Source organism: Pelodiscus sinensis, chromosome 1, assembly GCF_052426305.1.
Source record: "Pelodiscus sinensis isolate ZL-2025 chromosome 1, ASM5242630v1, whole genome shotgun sequence".
NCBI classification, from domain to species: domain Eukaryota; kingdom Metazoa; phylum Chordata; order Testudines; family Trionychidae; genus Pelodiscus; species Pelodiscus sinensis.
The window spans coordinates 342,684,363-342,703,318 of record NC_143052.1 but is presented as its reverse complement, the minus strand read 5'-3'; positions in this window follow the sequence as shown (position 1 = coordinate 342,703,318).

The following is an 18,956-nucleotide window of genomic DNA, read 5'->3' as shown; positions in this document are numbered from 1 at the left end:
GGTGTGGAGTGCTAGTTGGGCATCTACCTAGCACCTATTGCCTCTCATTCCTACCTCCTTGTGACACTGCCCAGGGAACAAGCTGGACTGATTGACACTGTGTCCAATTCACCAACCCAGAGGGGCCTCTTACATGGCGTTACTATAAGAGTAACCACTCCTGAACCACTCTCCTCTGTCCCAGGCCCAGTCTCTCCCCACCCTCTCCTGGCTTCTCCTCCCCACCTCCGTGCCTCTTTCTCCAACTGAGGCGGCCTAGGACTAGTGGGGCTGGGGGCCAGTGCTGGCAGCAGGGGTCTGCCCTCCTGCACTCACCGGCAGTGGTGGGGGGAAGTGGAGCAAGGTGGCCTCAGCTGGCTTTGCTTCCCCATTTGTATCACTCCACTTCCTGCCGAGGAGTGCAGGGTGGTCCTGCTTGCATGCCTGGGGTGTTTCTACCCAGCAATAATGGCCGTCATTCCGAAATAACAATGTGAGCGTCTAAACAGCAATTCCGCTATTTTAAAATTATTTTGAGATAACAGACAGATTATTCCGATTTCTGTAAACCTCATTCTACGAACAATAATGCCTATTCCGAAATAGCTATTTTGAAATGTGTAGACGCCCCACTTCTGCTATTTTGAAATAGCCCCTCACCAGAGCCATTCTAAGTTATTCCTCCTGGGGCTCTAAATCAAGATTGCACGACTACATTAGGGAAGACTGATTTTGAGGCTTCCTTGCAGTGTAGACGTGCTATTTCGAAATAAGCTATTTCAGAATAACTATTCCAGAATAGTTTATTCTGAAATAACTGTGCAATGTAGGCGTAGCCCAGGAGAGCCAAGCATCAGGGGCCGGCCTGCTCTGCTTCCCCCTGCTGCTGTCAGTAAGTGCAGGGGGCTGAACCCTGGCTGTGGACACCAGGCCTCTCCCCCACTTCCCTCCACCTTCTGGCTGGCCCCTCCCACCCAGAGAGTTTTGGGGGCACATGACCTCTCGTGTCCTGCCCATGTTACCCCTGCACAAAGGACTACAGATATATTGTATGAGTGCTGTAGCCTGCCACTCTTGAATTACATTGCAGGGAAACACCAGCAAACTCTCAGTTCCAGACTTCCCCACAGTAATGTGCATCTTGTACTGCCCAGCAGACTCTTAGGCAAAACAAGCCCATATGAGCTACATCTAGACTGCATTCCTCTGTTGACAGAGGGATGCAAATCAAGCACATCGAAATTGCTAATGAAACAGGGATTTAAATATCCTGTGCTTCATTAGCATAAACATGGCCGTCGCTTTTTTCAAAACTGAGTTTTTTCGAAAAAGAGTGGCAGTCTAGACATGGATCTGTTGAAAATAATCCCTTTTTCAACAGATCCTGTAAACCTCATCTTTTGAGGAATACAGGATTTGTCGAAAAAGGGTTTACTTTTGACAGATCCACGTCTAGACTGCCATTTTTTTAAAAAAAAGCAGTGGCCAAGTTTATGCTAGTGAAGCACAGGATATTTAAATCCCTGCTTCATTAGCAATTTCGATGTGCCTGATCTACATCTCTCTGTCGACAGAGAGGTGCAGTTTAGACACACTCATGAAGTCCATCATTTCAATCACAGAAAGCAATATGCACAAATCTTGCTATCTGAGATGGAGTTATTCAAACACATATCCATTTACATAAAACAATAAAACAGGTTTATTCACTAAAAATATATTTTAAGTTATTGCACGTAAGGTGGCATAAAAATAAGAACTGGTAATACCAAATTTAACAAGTTAAGTTAATTCAAAGAAAAAGTATCTCTCACCATTTACTCTAGCAGTCTTACTGTCTGGAATCCTTTTAATCAGGGTCTCTTCCCCCAGTTCAGTGTTAATTTTCTTGTCCTTCAGGTATTGAGACCGGTTGCTGTGAGTAGAGATGAAGGGAGGGACGATCTGGGACTACTGTTCCTCATTTTTATTTTTTTCCTTTTCTTTGAGAATTGTCTACAGCTGAGATTTAGGAAACAAAGCCTGGAGAGATGTGAACTTCCAGCTGGTTGGTTTTTTTGTTGTTGTTGTTTTGCCAATGTGTGTATGTCTGGCTCATATCCTTTTTCTGTCAAAGAATGGTCATTTGACCAGCTGACAGTCCTTTAGATGTTGTTGACACCTGGGTGAGGCATTCATTTGCCTTGTGTCTTTAAGAAACCATTTGCTGCTGCTTTTTTATATTTGGAATATGTCTCAGTAATGTTATATGATAAAATCTTATTACTTTACATACCACGTTGCCTCACATATTTTACCAGGACACAAATTATGAGTTTTCAAATGAAACGTGACAAGGCTTAATTTGTACAAAATCCATTATAGTTTTGTAAAAAGAATGAGCATAGCCCCCTTTAAGATGTCTTAAAGGGACATCTCCCAGTTAACCGGCTGTGTCATGCAGATGTAACCAATTTCCACACTTGTTGCATCCTGTGACACCAGACAGCATGGAGGATGCCATTTTAGGGTGAAGATGGCATCCTCAGCCCATGTGGGATTGCTGTGATACCATTGGCTGAGAGTGTGACCCCACTTGGGGTTACAAATGCTGCTATACCCCTTTGACCACCTTATAACTCGATTCATGCCAGTGACAATAATTGGTGCTTACAGGCATCTGAGGGGTAGCCCTGTTAAGTCTGTATCTGGAAAAACAATGAGGGGTCCTGTGGCACTTTACAGACTAACAGATTTATTTGGGCATAAGCTTTCATGGGTAAAAACCCTCGTCAGCAGATGCATGGAGTAGAGATTCAGACATCTGACGAAGCAGGTTTTAGCCCACAAATGTTTATGCCCAAATAAATCTGTTAGCCTTTAAATTACCCCAGGACTTCCTGGTGGTGGTGCTAACAGGTGTCTGCCATAGCAGTGTCTCCTTAACCAGTGCAAACGGTGTTTTGTCTTGCCACACTCACCCTTATAATGGGATTTGTGGGTGCATACTAAACGTCTCATCTCACCACCAGGCCAAGCAGGCCCACTCATCGGGCAAAGGGGGCAGTTGCCCTGGGGCCCAGCAATTCAGAAGAGCCTGGGGTTCCCAGTTGCCACTGCTGCTAGTGCGTCAGCAGTGGTGGATGGAGCCCTGGGCCTTTTAAAGCAATAGGTGGTGCACTTCAGATGGGTCTGAGGGTGAGGGGTGGGGAAGCTGCAGTAGGCTGGCACAAATGGGTTGGTCCGGTTGCCTATATATGCTTCAGTATAAAGACGGTATCTATTTCATAGGGGATTTTCTTTTCACCTGTCCTATTTTTCTTCCCATTTTGTCAACTGAATTTTTTATCTTCGACCTTTTCTAGCTTTTGAGTGCTCCGCTCTTAGGGCCTGGATCATTACAGAGTTCTGTCCAGCCCCAAAATGGCCTCCTCAGGCATGAGTGTACAGGGGGCTGTCTGCCTGCCCACAAGATCAGCTGCTGTGAAATCTGGTCTCTGTTCCTAGGGGCTGCTGTCTCTGGGATGCTGCTGTTAGTCCCATTGCAGGCTGATGGGACTTATTCGGGGTAGAGTCTGTGCAGGTGAATATTGGATTCAGCCAGTCAGGGAAAATTCTGAGAGATGCTGCATGGCCCGAGCTCCTCAGAGGGTGCCATGGAGAGGAGACAGGCCCCGTTCATCTGGAGAGGGGGCATGTCTCCCGGAGAGCTATGGGACAGTGGAGAAGTCCCGTTTCCATGTCTGGCAAGGAGGGGCAGAGGCTCCCACAACACAGGTCTGGCATGGGGGAGATGGACTCCAGGGGTGTGTCTAAACTACATGGCTCCATCGATGGCAGATTAGGCTGATCGGCAAAGGGAAATGAAGCCGTGATTTAAATAATCGCAGCTTCATTTGAATTTAAATGGCTGCCGTGCTGAGCCGACAAACAGCTCATCAGTTGTTTGTCAGCTCAGCGCGCTAGTCTGGACACTCCTGCACCGACCTGAAAGCCCTTTATCGACCTCCCCGTTATGCCTCGTAAGATGAGGTTTACCGGGGAGGTCGATAAAGGGCTTTCATGTCGGCGCGGGAGAATTAAGATTAGCGCGCTGAGCCGACAAACAGCTGATGAGCTGCTTGTCGGCTCAGCACAGCAGCCATTTAAATTTAAATGAAGCCGCGATTATTTAAATCACGGCTTCATTTCCCTTTGCCAAACAAACAAATCTACATGGCTCTGTCAACGGAGCCATGTAGTTTAGACATACCCCAGATGAGGAGCTGCAGTGTATGGGAAACTAAAGCATGGGCTGTCCACTTCTTCTTCCTCTCAGTAAACACATGCCCATGCAGCTCTGTCATTCCCTGGCATGAGCTGTGGAAAGGGCAGTTGGTGGAGGGGTCGCTCACTCACCCTGAGACGGTCTTTCCTTTAATGGTTGGTCTATGGCTCATCCCACCTGTGAAGCCTACAGTTCAATCAGGAGAGGATGTCATGGTGCAAGAAGGTTGGCCCAGTGGTTAGGGTGCTATTCACTAATTCATGTTCAATTCCTTGCTCTGCCACACACTTCCTCTGAGCCCTTGAGCAAGTCATTTAATTTCTCTGTGCCTTAGTTCTCTAGGTGGGTGCAGGGGATAATAACACTGCCTTACCTCACAGGGGTGTTGTGAGGGTACACATGTAAGGGAGAGAGCCTGGAGGACTGGGCCTGAGACAGAGGCTGTGGACTAAAGTTAGGCCGTGCCTTAAAGCAGATGTTTTCAAGTTCACTGTCCAATGTAAGACCATGGCAATAGTATTTCTAGCGTTGCTAAAAGACAGGCACTTCCACGAAGCAACAGATCCTGAGCTAACACCAGACAGGAGTCAGTTTTGCCTCAGACACACTTTTGTATTTGTTTTTTATGAAGTTTTTTTCAGCAGCGCACTGCAATGTCAGTAAACAAAATCCTCAGATAACATTAATCTGTTGCTTGCCATGGAAACAGCTCAGCCAGGAGCATCAGCCAGTTGAAATAACACATTGCAAGCTGCTGTGTGTACATGGCAACAGGTCACCAAGGCTTTAACGAGCACTCTGCAGAGGCAAACTTCATGAGGAATGTTCTAGGAACAAAGAGGAAGAGAGTGTCTGAGAGGAAGCAGAAAACAAAATTGAATTGTGTGTGCAGAGGGGCTATATGTTTTCAGCTATTTAGTGTCATAAGTGAGGACAGACTAGCTATTAGACATAAGTGAAACTACATTATAATGATCCCAAAGTACATGCCCAATTCTCCCTTATTCCAGGAACGGACATGCTGATACTACAATTTGCCTATGTAGAACCACAGGGAAGTGTAGCTCCTGCCCCAACTGTAATGGGTTTTGATACAACGCTCTATGAACTTTAGGGGAATTGAAATCCAGAGTATGACACTGTAGCTTGAGGCGATTGTAAGTTTTTTGGGCAAGAACATAAAACTCAAGGGGGCTACAGATTCTCCTGGGTAGATCCACAGATAAAGATTTGAATGCAAACTGAAATCGTCAAGTTTCTCACAGTTCTTCAAATATATCTGGAGTGATATCATCAGTGTTACCAATTTTCACAATTTTATCACGAGTCTGGTGATAAACTGTGTTTCTTAAAGTCCCAGGTCCTGGGGTCCTATGATAAGAACCTCAGCTCTCTTTTTTCCCCCTAAGGGAGACTTTTAGCCCTCATTGTTGGAGAAAAAACTGGAAATTGTGAATTAAAGGCTCAAGATGCAGAAGACAAATAAAGACCTCTTAATTATTTTAAATCTCATTCATAAGACAACATCAGGATTATTGAGGTGGGATGGGAAAGGGCTTGATACAGGATTTGTGAATATTTGGGATTAGCCAGACTGTTGATGCGTCAGTAACTCCAAGCTATTAAGCACAATCTTTGACCAAGATTTTCCAAAAGTGCTCATTCCCATTGGCTGGTCCAAGTTTTGAAATACAACAGGGAGGGCTGAGCATCACCCACTCCATTTGAAATCAATGGGAGCTTGAAGAAAATCAGGCTTAGCATGTTTCTGGCTGAGGCACTCCAAAATCAAAGGCCACTTCAAAAGCTGGGCTCTGTTCCCCAAAGAGCGTGTCTTCCCCACCCGGCATATAGTGTTGATTATATAGCTTGTTGAGGTGGCTTCTTTGGCCACTAGATGGCACTCCCATATAATGTGGCACTGGCTAAACAATGGAGTACTGGAAAACAATAGCAATTGAAAGAAAGGTGTGGAAAAGTGTATGTTTCGGGTTCTGTGCAAAAAGCCCCAACAAAAAGCACCATGTTATGTCTAGGAGAGAGAATTTCTGGAACTTTGCAAATGCCGCTGAAATGCCATACCAGACTGAAAGGCAGGGTAAGGGGAATTTCCTTCCATTAAAAATAACAGATACCTCTGCTAACAAGTCTCTGAGCCTATGTAACTGAAAACGGTTTTCCAGCACTTATTAATGGAGCCTCTCAATGAAAGGAGGACTGGGCTATTACAGGGAAAAGATGCCATGCTCTGATGAAGGAGAACAGTCTTCATTGCTCACCTCTGTTCTGTTTTTTCCTGTGTGACCTTGAGCAAAAGCACCCGGCATTAGCCTAACTGCTTCCACTGAAGTCGATATGTACTGACCTATCATTAATCTTTCTGGGCTCCTTCTATAGATTTGGAGTTTTTCTTAAAGCCACAGCTGCCATCATCAAGAAATCACATGGGAAACTCACGAATTGAGTGCATGTGTGTTTAAAAAAGAGAGCAAGAGGGGGTATTATCCAGAACCGCTGTCCAGTCCAATACGGGTCCCCTGTGTTTCTAGCACTGTAGGTGTTTTTCCATCTTGCCCAGAGTTTAATCAAGAGATGGCCTGTGTGTTCCACTGTCCAGGGAGCAGACATCATCTTCTACTAGATTTGCAGCAAGACGGTAATGTCACGCTGATGATCAACCTTGGGTCATGAAGCTGCTGTGATTGCAGATGGATACAGTACCGGGGGTGGCGACTGTGGTATTAGTAAGCATGGAGCATGACACACAGCGCTGAAGTATCAGTCTGCCTAAGTTGGCCACATTTGTCCAAGTCCAGGGATGAAAACCAAAGCAAATGGATAAATGCACTGTGTTGGGTTGGTGTTAATCCTGTTCTATCATCTGCCTTGATACCAGCTGAAGACTATCCATCTTCCCCATTCTGTGGATTAACTCTGTTTCTCCTGCATATCTTAGATTGCCATTGAAATACAGTCACTTAATTCCCTGTTCACTTTTACAGCTCCCTCCATGGCTATAATACATGAGGTGACCTCCGACTACCAGCATAGTTATGTCACTTTGTCTTTCCAGCTTTTGCCTGTTCCATTCACATCAGACTCTTTTGCAGCAGAAGGCCAGACCTGGCCGTCTGTTGTAACGAAATCTGTAGCTTTAGACCTAGGCGTTTCTTTGATTCTGTTTTTATGTGTCTGACTTTGTACCTTGAAGCAGCACTTTGAGCAGAAGAATTTCATTAGTTGTGGTCCAATAGCATGTAGAAACTCCAACTGAGATGTGCAACCCAGTGTGCTAGGTGCTATACAGACTGTGACCTGAATTGCTTGCTGTCGTAAACTAATAAGATAGATAAGAGTGGAAGAAAGGGAAGGATTATTATCTCCCATCCACAGATGGAGAACTGAGGCAAAGAGCTTTGCCACGAGGTGCATGGACTCTATCTGCTGCACCATATCACAGCTGTCTTCTGCTGTCTTTACTGGATAGACTATTGAATCAAGTTCAAGGTCTTGGTCCTTACCTTTAAGGTGCTCGCTAGCCTGGTCCCAGAGTACAGGCAGTCCCCGAGTTACGCGGATCTGACTTATGTCGGATCCGTACTTACGAACGGGGCTTTTCTCGCCCCGGAGGACGCGGGCGGCGGGACCGCCCAGACGTGCCGCGGTCCCGCCTCCCGCGTCCTCTGGGGCGAGAAAAGCTGCTCCGCGTCTCCCTGGTCTGCTGGGGGGAGAGCCCCCCAGCAGACCAGGGAGACGCGGAGCAAAGCCGTGTAGGACCCAGGCCCCCCCCCAGCAGACCAGGCTTTTCTCACGGACGCCTGTGGTAGAGCAGCTGGAGTGCTGCCGGTTGGTCCCACAGCGCCACTCCTCGGCGCTACTGGACCAACCTGGCAGCACCCCAGCGGCTCTGCCCCAGGCGTCCTGATTCAGCCGCTGCTGGTTGCTCTGCCCCGGGCTTCCTGGAATCAGCTGCTGATCAGTTTCAGCAGCAGCTGACTTGGGGACACCTGGGGTAGAGTGCCGAGGTGCGGCACTGTGGGGACCTATCCGGCAGCGCCCCAGCTGCTCTGTCCCAGGCGTCCAGATTCAGCTGCTGTTGAAACTGATCAGCGGCTGATTCCAGGAAGCCCGGGGCAGAGAAACTCTGCCTCGGGCTTCCTGTAGTCAGCCGCTGGTCAGTTTCAGCAGCGGCTGAATCTGGACGCCAGTTCCGACCTAAGTACAAATTCAACTTAAGTACAAACCTACAGTCCCTATCTTGTACGTAACCCGGGGACTGCCTGTAGTTAGAAGACCATCTAAAGCTTTAGGATGAGGCCTCTGATTGGCAGTGCCACTCTTTTAGCACAAATTATCTCTATACCCTTAGGGCTCGTCTACATTGGCCCCTTTTCCGGAAGGGGCATGTTAATTTCACGAGTCATAATAGGGAAATCCGCGGGGGATTTAAATATCCCCCGCGGCATTTAAATAAAAATGTCCGCCGCTTTTTTCCGGCTTTTAGAAAAGCCGGAAAAGAGCGTCTACACTGGCCCCGATCCTCCGGAAAAGGGCGCTTTTTCCGGAGGATCGGGGCCAGTGTAGATGCTCTTTTCCGGCTTTTCTAAAAGCCGGAAAAAAGCGGCGGACATTTTTATTTAAATGCTGCGGGGGATATTTAAATCCCCCGCTGATTTCCCTATTACGACTCGTGAAATTAACATGCCCCTTCCGGAAAAGGGGCCAATGTAGACGTAGCCTTAGGCTATGTCTATACTGCAGGCTTTTTGCACAAGAACAAATGTTCTTGCGCAAAAACTTACGGAGCGTCTACACTGCACGCCTGTTCTTGTGCAAGTAAAATTTACAGTAAAGCATCAGAACAGAGTTATTCCTCTCCCCACGAGGAATAAGCCCTCTTGCACATGTAGCGCCCCCTCTCCACCTGGTTACCTTCTTTTAAAGCCAATCTCCCTTCAGGTTCGGATGGATAGGTCTGGGTTCTTCTGGATCCCGCCACCTACTCAATTTTATTCTTTCTGATTGATGTACTTGGCGGTGCCTCCACCCCCCTCACTCCTTCCTAGCAGGGTCACCAGGGCAGCTTGGGAGGAAAATTCTAGCCCAGGATAATCCCCACGTATTTGCCAGATAGTTGGAGACTCCCAGAAAATAACACAAACACATACACTATAATAAACACAATCATATTAAACAAGAGACAATTATAACAGAACAGGGTAAAACACTATTTTTAGGGTCACCGGTGCCCAGCAACTGTGAGGTTAGTGTCCCGTTGGTACGCGTACTTTGTTGGGGCCCTTGATGACTGTTGACCACACAATCCTTCTCTGCAGTGGTTTAGCAGTGGAGCTGACTAGGTCCAGTACAGCCCAAAGGACTCACAAATGGGAGAAGGCAGTAAATCCCTCCACAGTTTAATATGCTGCAGGTAATAAAATCCCCAAACAAATTCCCTGCCTGACTAACTAAAAATTGGTGCACTCACACACTCCATGAATGAGCCTCAGGTTGAGAGATGACTCAGTCTCTGCAAAGGGCTGCTCTCTTCTCACAGGGGTCCTCTTTAAGCAGGAACCAGGCTGCTTCGGTCCCAGAATTTCCCCTCACCGCGAAGGGGTGCAGGGCTCAAGATGCAGACCACACAACTGCACCAACATTCAAAACTACAGCCTCCCAGCCCAGCATTCAGACCCACACCGCAGGCAGCAGCCCTGAACTTGCTGCTAGAGCCCAGCTGACCATGCAGTGACTCTCTCACCCAGGGAGCTGGAGAGCCAACTCCGCCTGGCTGGGGAAGCCTCCCAGCAAACTCCACAACTGGGAATCAACAGTGGAGACATAAACCCAGCTGAGGGATCCTGCCTTCAGGTCCCTAGAGGCTAGTTCTCAGGGGGAACCCTGCATGCAGGCCTGGGGCTTACTAGCTCCTACACACTCAGTCCTCCCCTTTTCCTGGCTGGCTCCAGCCTCCCCTCAACAATGGTCTCTCCTTCCCCCTGGGAGGGGCATCTCACTCCCCATGGGTTGCCGGGCAGACTCTGGCCCTGGTAGGGAGGGGGAGCCAAGGCAAACTCAGAGTGCCTCTCCCTGAGCTGCCAGCAGACAAAGCCCTGGGAATCCAAGCAATCTCCTTGGGGGTTACACACAAGAGTTCTTGTGCAAGAAGGCAGTGTGGATGGGCAACAGGAGTTTCTTGCGTAAGAAACCCCTATGGCTATAACGACCATCAGAGCTTTCTTGCGCAAGAGAGTGTTACACTGCCATGGACACTCTTGCTCAAAAGCACGTGGCAGTGTGGACCCTGTCTTGTGCAAGACCTTTTGGGGAAAAACTCTTGCGCAAAACAATTCTTGTGCAAGAAGCCAGTAGTGTAGACGTAGCCAGGGGTGTGTCTACACTGCACTCTTACCTCAAAATAAGCTACGCAATATGGACTACATGGAACGAGGTTTGCAGGGACATCAGAATAGCAACCATTTTATATTTCAGAATAATGGGCATGCTCCAAAGATGCAGAATAGCTATTTCAGGATACTACTCAGAAATAGTGCCACAGTGTAGACGTAGCCTATGGGTAAAGCTCAACTTTCCAAGGCCAGGCACAACCATTTTGACTGTCTAGTCAGAACTCTACTACAGCACAGGCCGTACAACTTCTCCCAAAATAATTCCCAGAGTGTATCATTTAAAACAGTGTAGCTACGTCTGGCATGTTTTTCCAGAAATGCTTTTCGGAAAAGCACGTCTAGATTGGCAGGATGCTTTTCTGCAAAAGCACTTTTTGCGGAAAAGCGTCCGTGGCCAATCTAGACGCGGTTTTCCGCAAAAAAGCCCCAATTGCCATTTTCGCGATCGGGGCTTTTTTTGCGGAAAACAGTACTATGCTGTCTACACTGGCCCTTTTGCGCAAAAGTCTTTCGGAAAAAGACTTTTGCCCGAACGGGAGCAGCATAGTATTTCCGGTAAAGCACTGATGATTTTACAGGAGATCGTCAGTGCTTTTCCGGAAATTCAAGCGGCCAGTGTAGACAGCTGGCAAGTTTATCCAGTCTAGACACAGCCATATTGTTTGCTTTCACCCAGTTTACCACATGCTCCGTGTCACTCTGAACCAGTGACCTGTCTTCTTTATTTACCTCTCTCCGTGTTTTTTGTGACAAACTTTATCAGTGATGACTTTATGTTCCTGTACCATGCCCATCTCCCAACGTGGACATGAGCCTCCTACTATGATGTAGCTATTAATGCGAGTGGCACCTATTGAGCATGTTTTCGAACATACCTATGTCCCAGGAGGAAATTGTACATGGAATTTTTTTGGTGAAGAAAGAAGTAGTTTGGTTTGTCTTGCCTATTTTGATGGCATTGCTTTTTTGGGCAGGGGCTGTCTTTCACTGTGTGTGTACAGCTCCTAGCACAATGTGGCGGGGGCAGTCTTGGTCAGGGCCGATAGATGATATTGCAATACTAATAGTAGGAGTGAAAAATGATTTTGTCTAAACTATGCCAGCTGCTGTGAGCCAAGAAGCAGATGGTAGAGGGGAGGAACGCTAAGCCTAGGTGACTCGTGGTAGCACTTGGGTGAGGTGCACTACTCCCTGTGCCCCCACTAAAATTTTAATTGCTAAATGGGGTGCCCCCACATGCTCCCTCCCTGCACCCCCTCTCCCTGCAAGCACCAGTCACCCCTGCCTGGAATAGTGCACCCGGCAGAAAGAAGTATAAACTGTGCCTCCCTCTACCAATCTGACTCACTGTAAATGACACCCACCTGCCCCACAGAGGGGATTTCTCTTTCCACTGTTGCCCTCTCCCAGGGGGCTGGGACATGCAGTTTTGTTTACAGCTGGGCTTTTGTGGAAGTCTGTCTCCAAGTGGCCGTCCCTGGGGATATGCCCAGTCAGCTCCAGCCTTGTCCCCTTGGTCCCACCTGGCGTTTCATCCCTGCTGCTCCTGTGACACAAGGGAAGCTGTGATCACTGGGCATTGCCATAACTCTCCATTCCCTGCAGAGAAGCCATCTCGGGAGCCCACCATGTTAAATGAAGGCTACATTCCATCCTTAAAGATTAAACTAAGATTTCCTCCAGCTGGGTTCCGAGCGCCTCAGAGAAAGCAGTGGGCGGATCCACGAATTGTTCTATTGAGATGCCATAATAATAGCCACTTAGAACCTCTCATCCTTCATCCCCAAATTACCCAGCAATTCAGTGACTCCTCTCCCTTGCCTTTCACGATAGCCATTAGTGGGCAAAGCCCTTTATATTTCCTGTGAATTAATTTGCTTAGGCCAGAGAGTAAAATGAACCATTTTCTGCTAGTCTCTCCCCTGGGACCTGCCTCACCATCTGCTGATGGCAGCGTGCTAGCCCCTCTTCTCCTATCAACCAATAGTCATTCATCTTGATCAGCAGCTACTAACTCTGCTGAGCAGAGAGTGTAATGAGAACCCAGCTAGCTAATTACGCATGTGTGGGGTGATTTATTAGCAAGGGGGCGGGGGCAGCTGGAGAGGAGGGAAACCTTTGCAAATACCCATTTGTTATATTGCTAGCGTGGTTTGCAAATGGGAGAGAACGTGTTTTGCTCTCACCAGAGCAACTGGCAAGCCACATAAGCGTGACTGATCTGTAGGGGAGCGTGCTGTATGCTCCTCATGTGAAAAACTGACAAGCAGGCAAATGTGGCAAAATCCCAACTCAGAGGGGATCTTTCAGCCCCTATGAATAAAGCATTTTAACCACCAAATCCCCCCGTTATGATTTTTAAAAAAATGTGACAGAGTTGCATGACTGAGGGTACGTCTACACTACAGCATTATTTCGAAATATCTAATTTTGAAAGCATTATTTCAAAATATCTTATTCCAAAATAACGCGTCTACACACAAAATGCATTTCGAAATAGCTTTTTGCTATTTCGAAATAGCGCGTCCATTCTGATTGGACACTGAATTGCATTTAAGGCCAGCTGGAACTGGTTCAGAAGTTACCTTGTGGCCAGGGCGGCCAGCTGGAGGCCCCCTATTTCGAAATAAGTGTCTACACAGTGCTTATTTTGAAATAGCAATTTCAAAATTGGCGCTATTCCTTGTGGAATGAGGTTTACCAATTTCTAAATAAACCCTCCTCTATTTTGAATTAATTTCGAAATAGCAGTTGGCTTGTGTAGATGCTAGGAAAGTTATTTCGAAATAACGGCTGCTATTTGGAAATAACTTTGCTGTGTAGACATACCCTGAGTCTTTGAGCTCCATTGGGGTATACACTTGAGCATCTACGCAGAGAACAAGTAAGTTCTGCAAATGACTAGCAAATAGAAACAGGGACAGGTACTTGTGATTTAATAGACAAACGCACACACCTCACCACACTACACTGGCCATGGAATGTTCTCGGGGCAAGGGCCTTACAAGCCCAGGTGTGTGCTTAGATCCAACACAGCGAAGGTACCAAAATCCACCTGAAAACACACAAGGCCTGATCCCGAGCGACTATAAATCAATGCAGCTCTGCTGTTGTCCTACTGAAGGCATTGGCACTCAGGCAGCTGTTTGCCATGATGTCTTTGTCAGTGAATTGACAGATGGGAAGAGCAGGGCAGCTGACAGAATATTTTCAAGGCTATTTGGTTTGAATGTATTTCTCCCGGAGAAAGAATTGTGTCTTCATTTTCTACATGTAATCTGGATCCAAGTATCACCTCCTCTGGCCATTTCTTCTGATGATGGGTGGCAAGGGGTACTGAGAACTGAAGCAAAGGCCCCCCTGCTTTTGAAATATTTACCATCTGAGCTCTGGTTTTATCCCTTTTGGTACAGAAGCTAAGGCTTTTTGTGTCCCAGAAACTGCTAAACATGTTTCCCCTTGTGCACATAAAATATTAATCTTTGCATGTGCACATGCAGAAGAATTATTTACACTAGGCTAAAATATGGAATTCACTTTTTGTGCGCATGCACAGATGAGCATTTTCAGATATTTGCTGTCTCTGCCTCTATTTGTTAGTCATTTGCAGAACTTACTTGTTCTCTGCGTAGATGCTCAAGTGTATACCCCAATGGAGCTCAAAGATTCCGGGTATGTCTACACCATTTTCCCTCCACTGGGGGGAGCTCCTAGTGATGATGACTTCCATGGACTTTGGATCAGACCTAAGCAGGTCTGCCAACTTCTCCTATCTTTCCCTTCCTCGGAGTAGGATGCATCTCTTCCTTTTCCCATCCCCAAGGCCCTCTTCCCTATAGAAACAGCTAGAGAATGATGCTGCCTCGGGGAAAGAAAAAAAGGCGACTTGGTGAGAATCCTTCTATGATACCGACTAAAAGGTCAATGCCACTGAAAGTCACCAAATGCAGGTTGCACGCAAGGGCCTGGAAATCTGTACCACCAAACAGCAGATGCTCTCTGGTGCCAATTGTGAGCTATTGCTATAGAAGGAACAATCCAGGAAGGTTCACACAGGCCAACAGCTTTCAGACATAGTGGCTATGTCTAGACTGGCATGATTTTCCGGAAATGCTTTTAACGGAAAAGTTTTCCGTGAAAAGTATTTTGGGAACAGAGCGTCTAGATTGGCACGGACACTTTTCCGCAAAAGCACTTTTTGTGAAAAAGCGTCCGTGGCCAATCTAGACGGGCTTTTCCGCAAAAAAGCTCCGATCACCATTTTCACGATCGGGGCTTTTTTGCGGAAAACAAATCTGAGCTGTCTACACTGGCCCTTTTGCGCAAAAGTTTTGCGCAAAAGAGACATTTGCCCAAACAGGAGCAGCATAATATTTCCGCAAAAAGCGCTGATTTCTTACAGTAGGAAGTCGGTGCTTTTGCAGAAATTCAGGCGGCCAGTGTAAACAGCTGGCAAGTTTTTCTGGAAAAGTGGCTGATTTTCCAGAAAAACTGGCCAGTCTAGGCACAGCCAGTATGTTTGAACCACACAGCTGTGTTTTCAGTGAGTTCTAAAGGCCGTAATCAGTCTTGACGGGCTGCTGTGTGTGTCTGGGTTTGGTGCATGAAAATTAAGAACCAGACAACTCAAGGAAATGAAGTTATTTATTTATAGGCAGTGATGCAAATATGCCATGTGGCTATTAGAGTTTCAACAAATTTGCTTTTTTTATGGTCTTGCCTGTGACATGCCCCAGATATCATTCCAGTTACAGTATCTTAGTTTTGGCCTTCGTCCCAGGCCAAAAAAGATGATGAAAGGTCAATTGTCTTCAGTTCTGTGAGCTTTCCAACGTCACTTTAGCAAGATCTCATCTGCAATCCCTAGTACCCTGATTTTTACAGTACTCTGTGCCTCTGAATGAGCTCATCTGATGAGGTGGGTTTTGCCCACCAAAGCTCATGATACTATATATTTTTGTTAGTCTCTCAGGTACCACAGGGCTGCTTGTTGTTTGTGTAGAGAAGTTACTCTATTCCCTACCACTGTGGCCAAAGAAGAATTAAAATCTCTGGGTGTCTTAAATAAACACAGTCTGTCCTGAAGTATGCTCTGTGTGAACATTTACAGAAAGCGAATTTTAGGCCAACAGGCAGGTTTTGTTTAATGCCAATTTTGTGACAAAACAAAATCCACTTGAGACAAAACCAGAAGTAACTGAGAACCATAAGGGTGCCAGATTTCAATCATCTTTCCTTTTTTTGGCCACTTTGTAGCAAAAAATCATACCCCAAAACAAAAATGGACACCTTTGGCTAAAACAAGGGTTATTATCCCTAGCTGGTTGAAAAAAACAATAAGACATTTTCCACTGAAAAATTGCCATTTTTGGAAAATTATGTTTTCATTAAAATGTGTTGACATTGTGATGTTTTTCATGAGCAATGCATTTTAAAAAATAAAATCATGAAAAGTTCTCTAAAAATGGCCAATTTCAAATGAGAACACCTTTGAACTTTTAAATTATTTCATACAATTAGCACTTCAGTTTTTCACCATTCTCTAGTTTTAGCAATGGATGCGTAGTGCAGCAGTTATGGTATGTTGTGTGATAAATTCTTCAGGGCAGAAGAAAGGCTTCCTTGGGGGCTCCTGATTAAGACTTCTGACTATTACTGCCATATGAATATTAAATAATACAGTAGGATGGTTAATGGAGGCTATAATTGATTTATAGTGGGAATAACATGAGAAATGAGTTTTCAGGTATGAATGAAGTATAGCAAAGGTAGAGGGAATCAAGCATCCCTGGTGGTTCTTTTATCTTTACAAAGGAATTTTCCAAGTAGTCTTTGGAAATAGCTCTCACTGTTTTCAGTGAAGGAAGCTGATGTGTGTCTGTGGACACTTCATTATGCTTTCAGCAGAAAGCCCAGCTTGGTAGCAGGACTTGACCACTGTAAGATACATACACTGTTTTCCCATTAGCACTGCATCAAAGCACCTCACAATCTGTAGTATTTTTATTCTCCTAACCTCCCTGTGAGGTGGGGCAGCACTGTTGTTCCCATTACTTTGTTGGGGAACTGAGGCACAGAGCAACTACGTGACTCACCCAAAGTCACACAGAAAGTCTGTAGCATGCCTCAGATTAGAACCCTGGTCTCCTACATCTCGGTCCAGTACCCTACCCACCCTTCGTAGTCTATGGTATCAGTTTCCCTTTATCTCTCTCCTCGCAGAGGGGCTAAAACACCTTTATAGATCTTCCCAGCCCCTTTCTAAGGTGTTAAGTTCTTTCTGTGTGTGTGGTTAAACTGGCTGGACCTGTGTGAAGGGGATTAGAGGCAAGGGATGAGCTCTGAGGAAACTCTCTCATAAGGTGGCCATGTGAGGCTCTCAGGGGAGCAAGATGTCACCCTACACACACACCCCAATCAGGCTGGAGAGTAGCAAGAGACAGGAGGACCTCTGCATGGGATCTCGGGAGCAGCAGGATAGGAAACCAACAAACTTTGTTGATGGGCCAAAATGGGGCCTATGCTTGTCTTTTAAGCCAATTTGTAACTTGATTTGGATCAAGGTGTGTTTTGAGCCAAAGAGTTAACACTTGGTACTGTATCCATGGCAACAGAGAGTGCTGCGCAGCTGCAGGGTTTGAGACTGGCTTCCTTTGAGGCTGGCACACGGATTTGTCTGTCTGCAGCTACAGCAAGCGCTGGTCCTTGGGCCCATGCAGATGTCCCAGTGCATCTGTTATGGGCTCCAGCCCTTCAATTCTAGGGGCTGTATGCACAGGGAGCATGCCTAGGAGTAAACATGTGACCTGCAGGAGGCCAGCTATAAGGGATCCCATCTCTGAGGCCAAAGGGGGGTGGGGTTGAGCATGGGGGTGCTGTTGATGGAAATCATGTGGACTTGTTATTACTACTACAAGCCAAAGGTCACAACAACCCCTAGTTCCAGCACTGAGCGAGGGTTGAGGAAGGACAGGGGGGGCAACAGATTAGCTGGATCTCTAGGCAAGGTGCGGGGACAGCTCCATGCTCCCAGAATGGGTGGAGCGTCGGGGGGAAGGAGAGGCCTGGGGGGCAGCACTGCCCAAAGTGCAGTGTGCCCCCCCATCCTCCGCCAGCCCTCAGAGACGCTCAGAGCATGTCACTCTGGTGGCAATTTAAAGGGCTTGAGGGCTCTGGCTGCCACTGCCCTGTGGTAGCGACATCGGCAGCCAGGATCCCTGGACCCTTTTGAATCACCAGGCCCCAGGGCAGTTGCCTGCTTTGCCCCCTCCATTGGCAGGCCTGTACAAGCAGTGGAGCACGCCATGTACAGCGGCCGGGGGGCTCAGAGAGGTGAGGGGCTGGGGAAGGCCTATGTGTTCTACATCCAGAGGTGATGAATTGAAGAGCACGAGACCCAGCTCCAGGGGGAGGGAGAGAGAGAGGACCAAGCCTATGGATTTAAAGGGACTTGTGAAGAGCTACATGTAACTGGAGAAGCCAAAGGCCGCTATGTTGGGCGCTGAAGGAACCAGACCCCATGGAGATGTTACTTAATCCAGGTGGGGAGCTAAAATGGGGAATCTGAGGCGGCAGCCATGTTAGGTGAGGGGGTTCCCTGTCTCTGCAGCAGAAGCACAGATGGGACCCAGCAGTGTTACACAAGTCCTACTTCCTAGCAACTCTCTACAATGAGACAGCTCGGATTGCCACCCCCGTCACACAGCCAGCCCTGTTCCCAGCCTTTCAAAGAATCATAGACACCTAGGGCTGGAAGAGACTTCAGGAGGTCATGGAGTTCAGCCCTCTGCCCAAGGCAGGACTGATCCCAACTAAATCATCCCAGCCAGGGCTTTGTCAAGCCGGGACTTAAAAACCTCTAGGGATGGAGATTTCACCACCTCCCTAGGGAACCCATTCCAGTGCTTCACCACCCTCCTAGTGAAATAGTTTTTCCTAATATCCAACCTGGACCTCCTCCATTGTAACTTGGGACAATTGCTCCTTGTTCTACCGTCTGTCACCACTGAGAACAGCCTTTCTCCAGCCTCTTTGGAACCTCCCTTCAAGAAGTTGAAGGCTGCTATCAAATCCTCCCTCACTCAGCCTTTGTCCTGCTTTATGGCAAAAGGTGTCATCCAGTCACACTCCCCCTCCCAGGTTCAGGTTACAGAAAGCAAAAGCCATTGTGTACATGGGGAAGGCTGTCACACCGAAATTCCCATCACCAGCTAGCTATTGGTGCAGTGCCCAGGGAAACTGAGGTACGCACACATGGGTTACTACAAGACAGTAGAAACCACATGCAACATAACAGAGTGAATACGATCCCCACTTCGTCA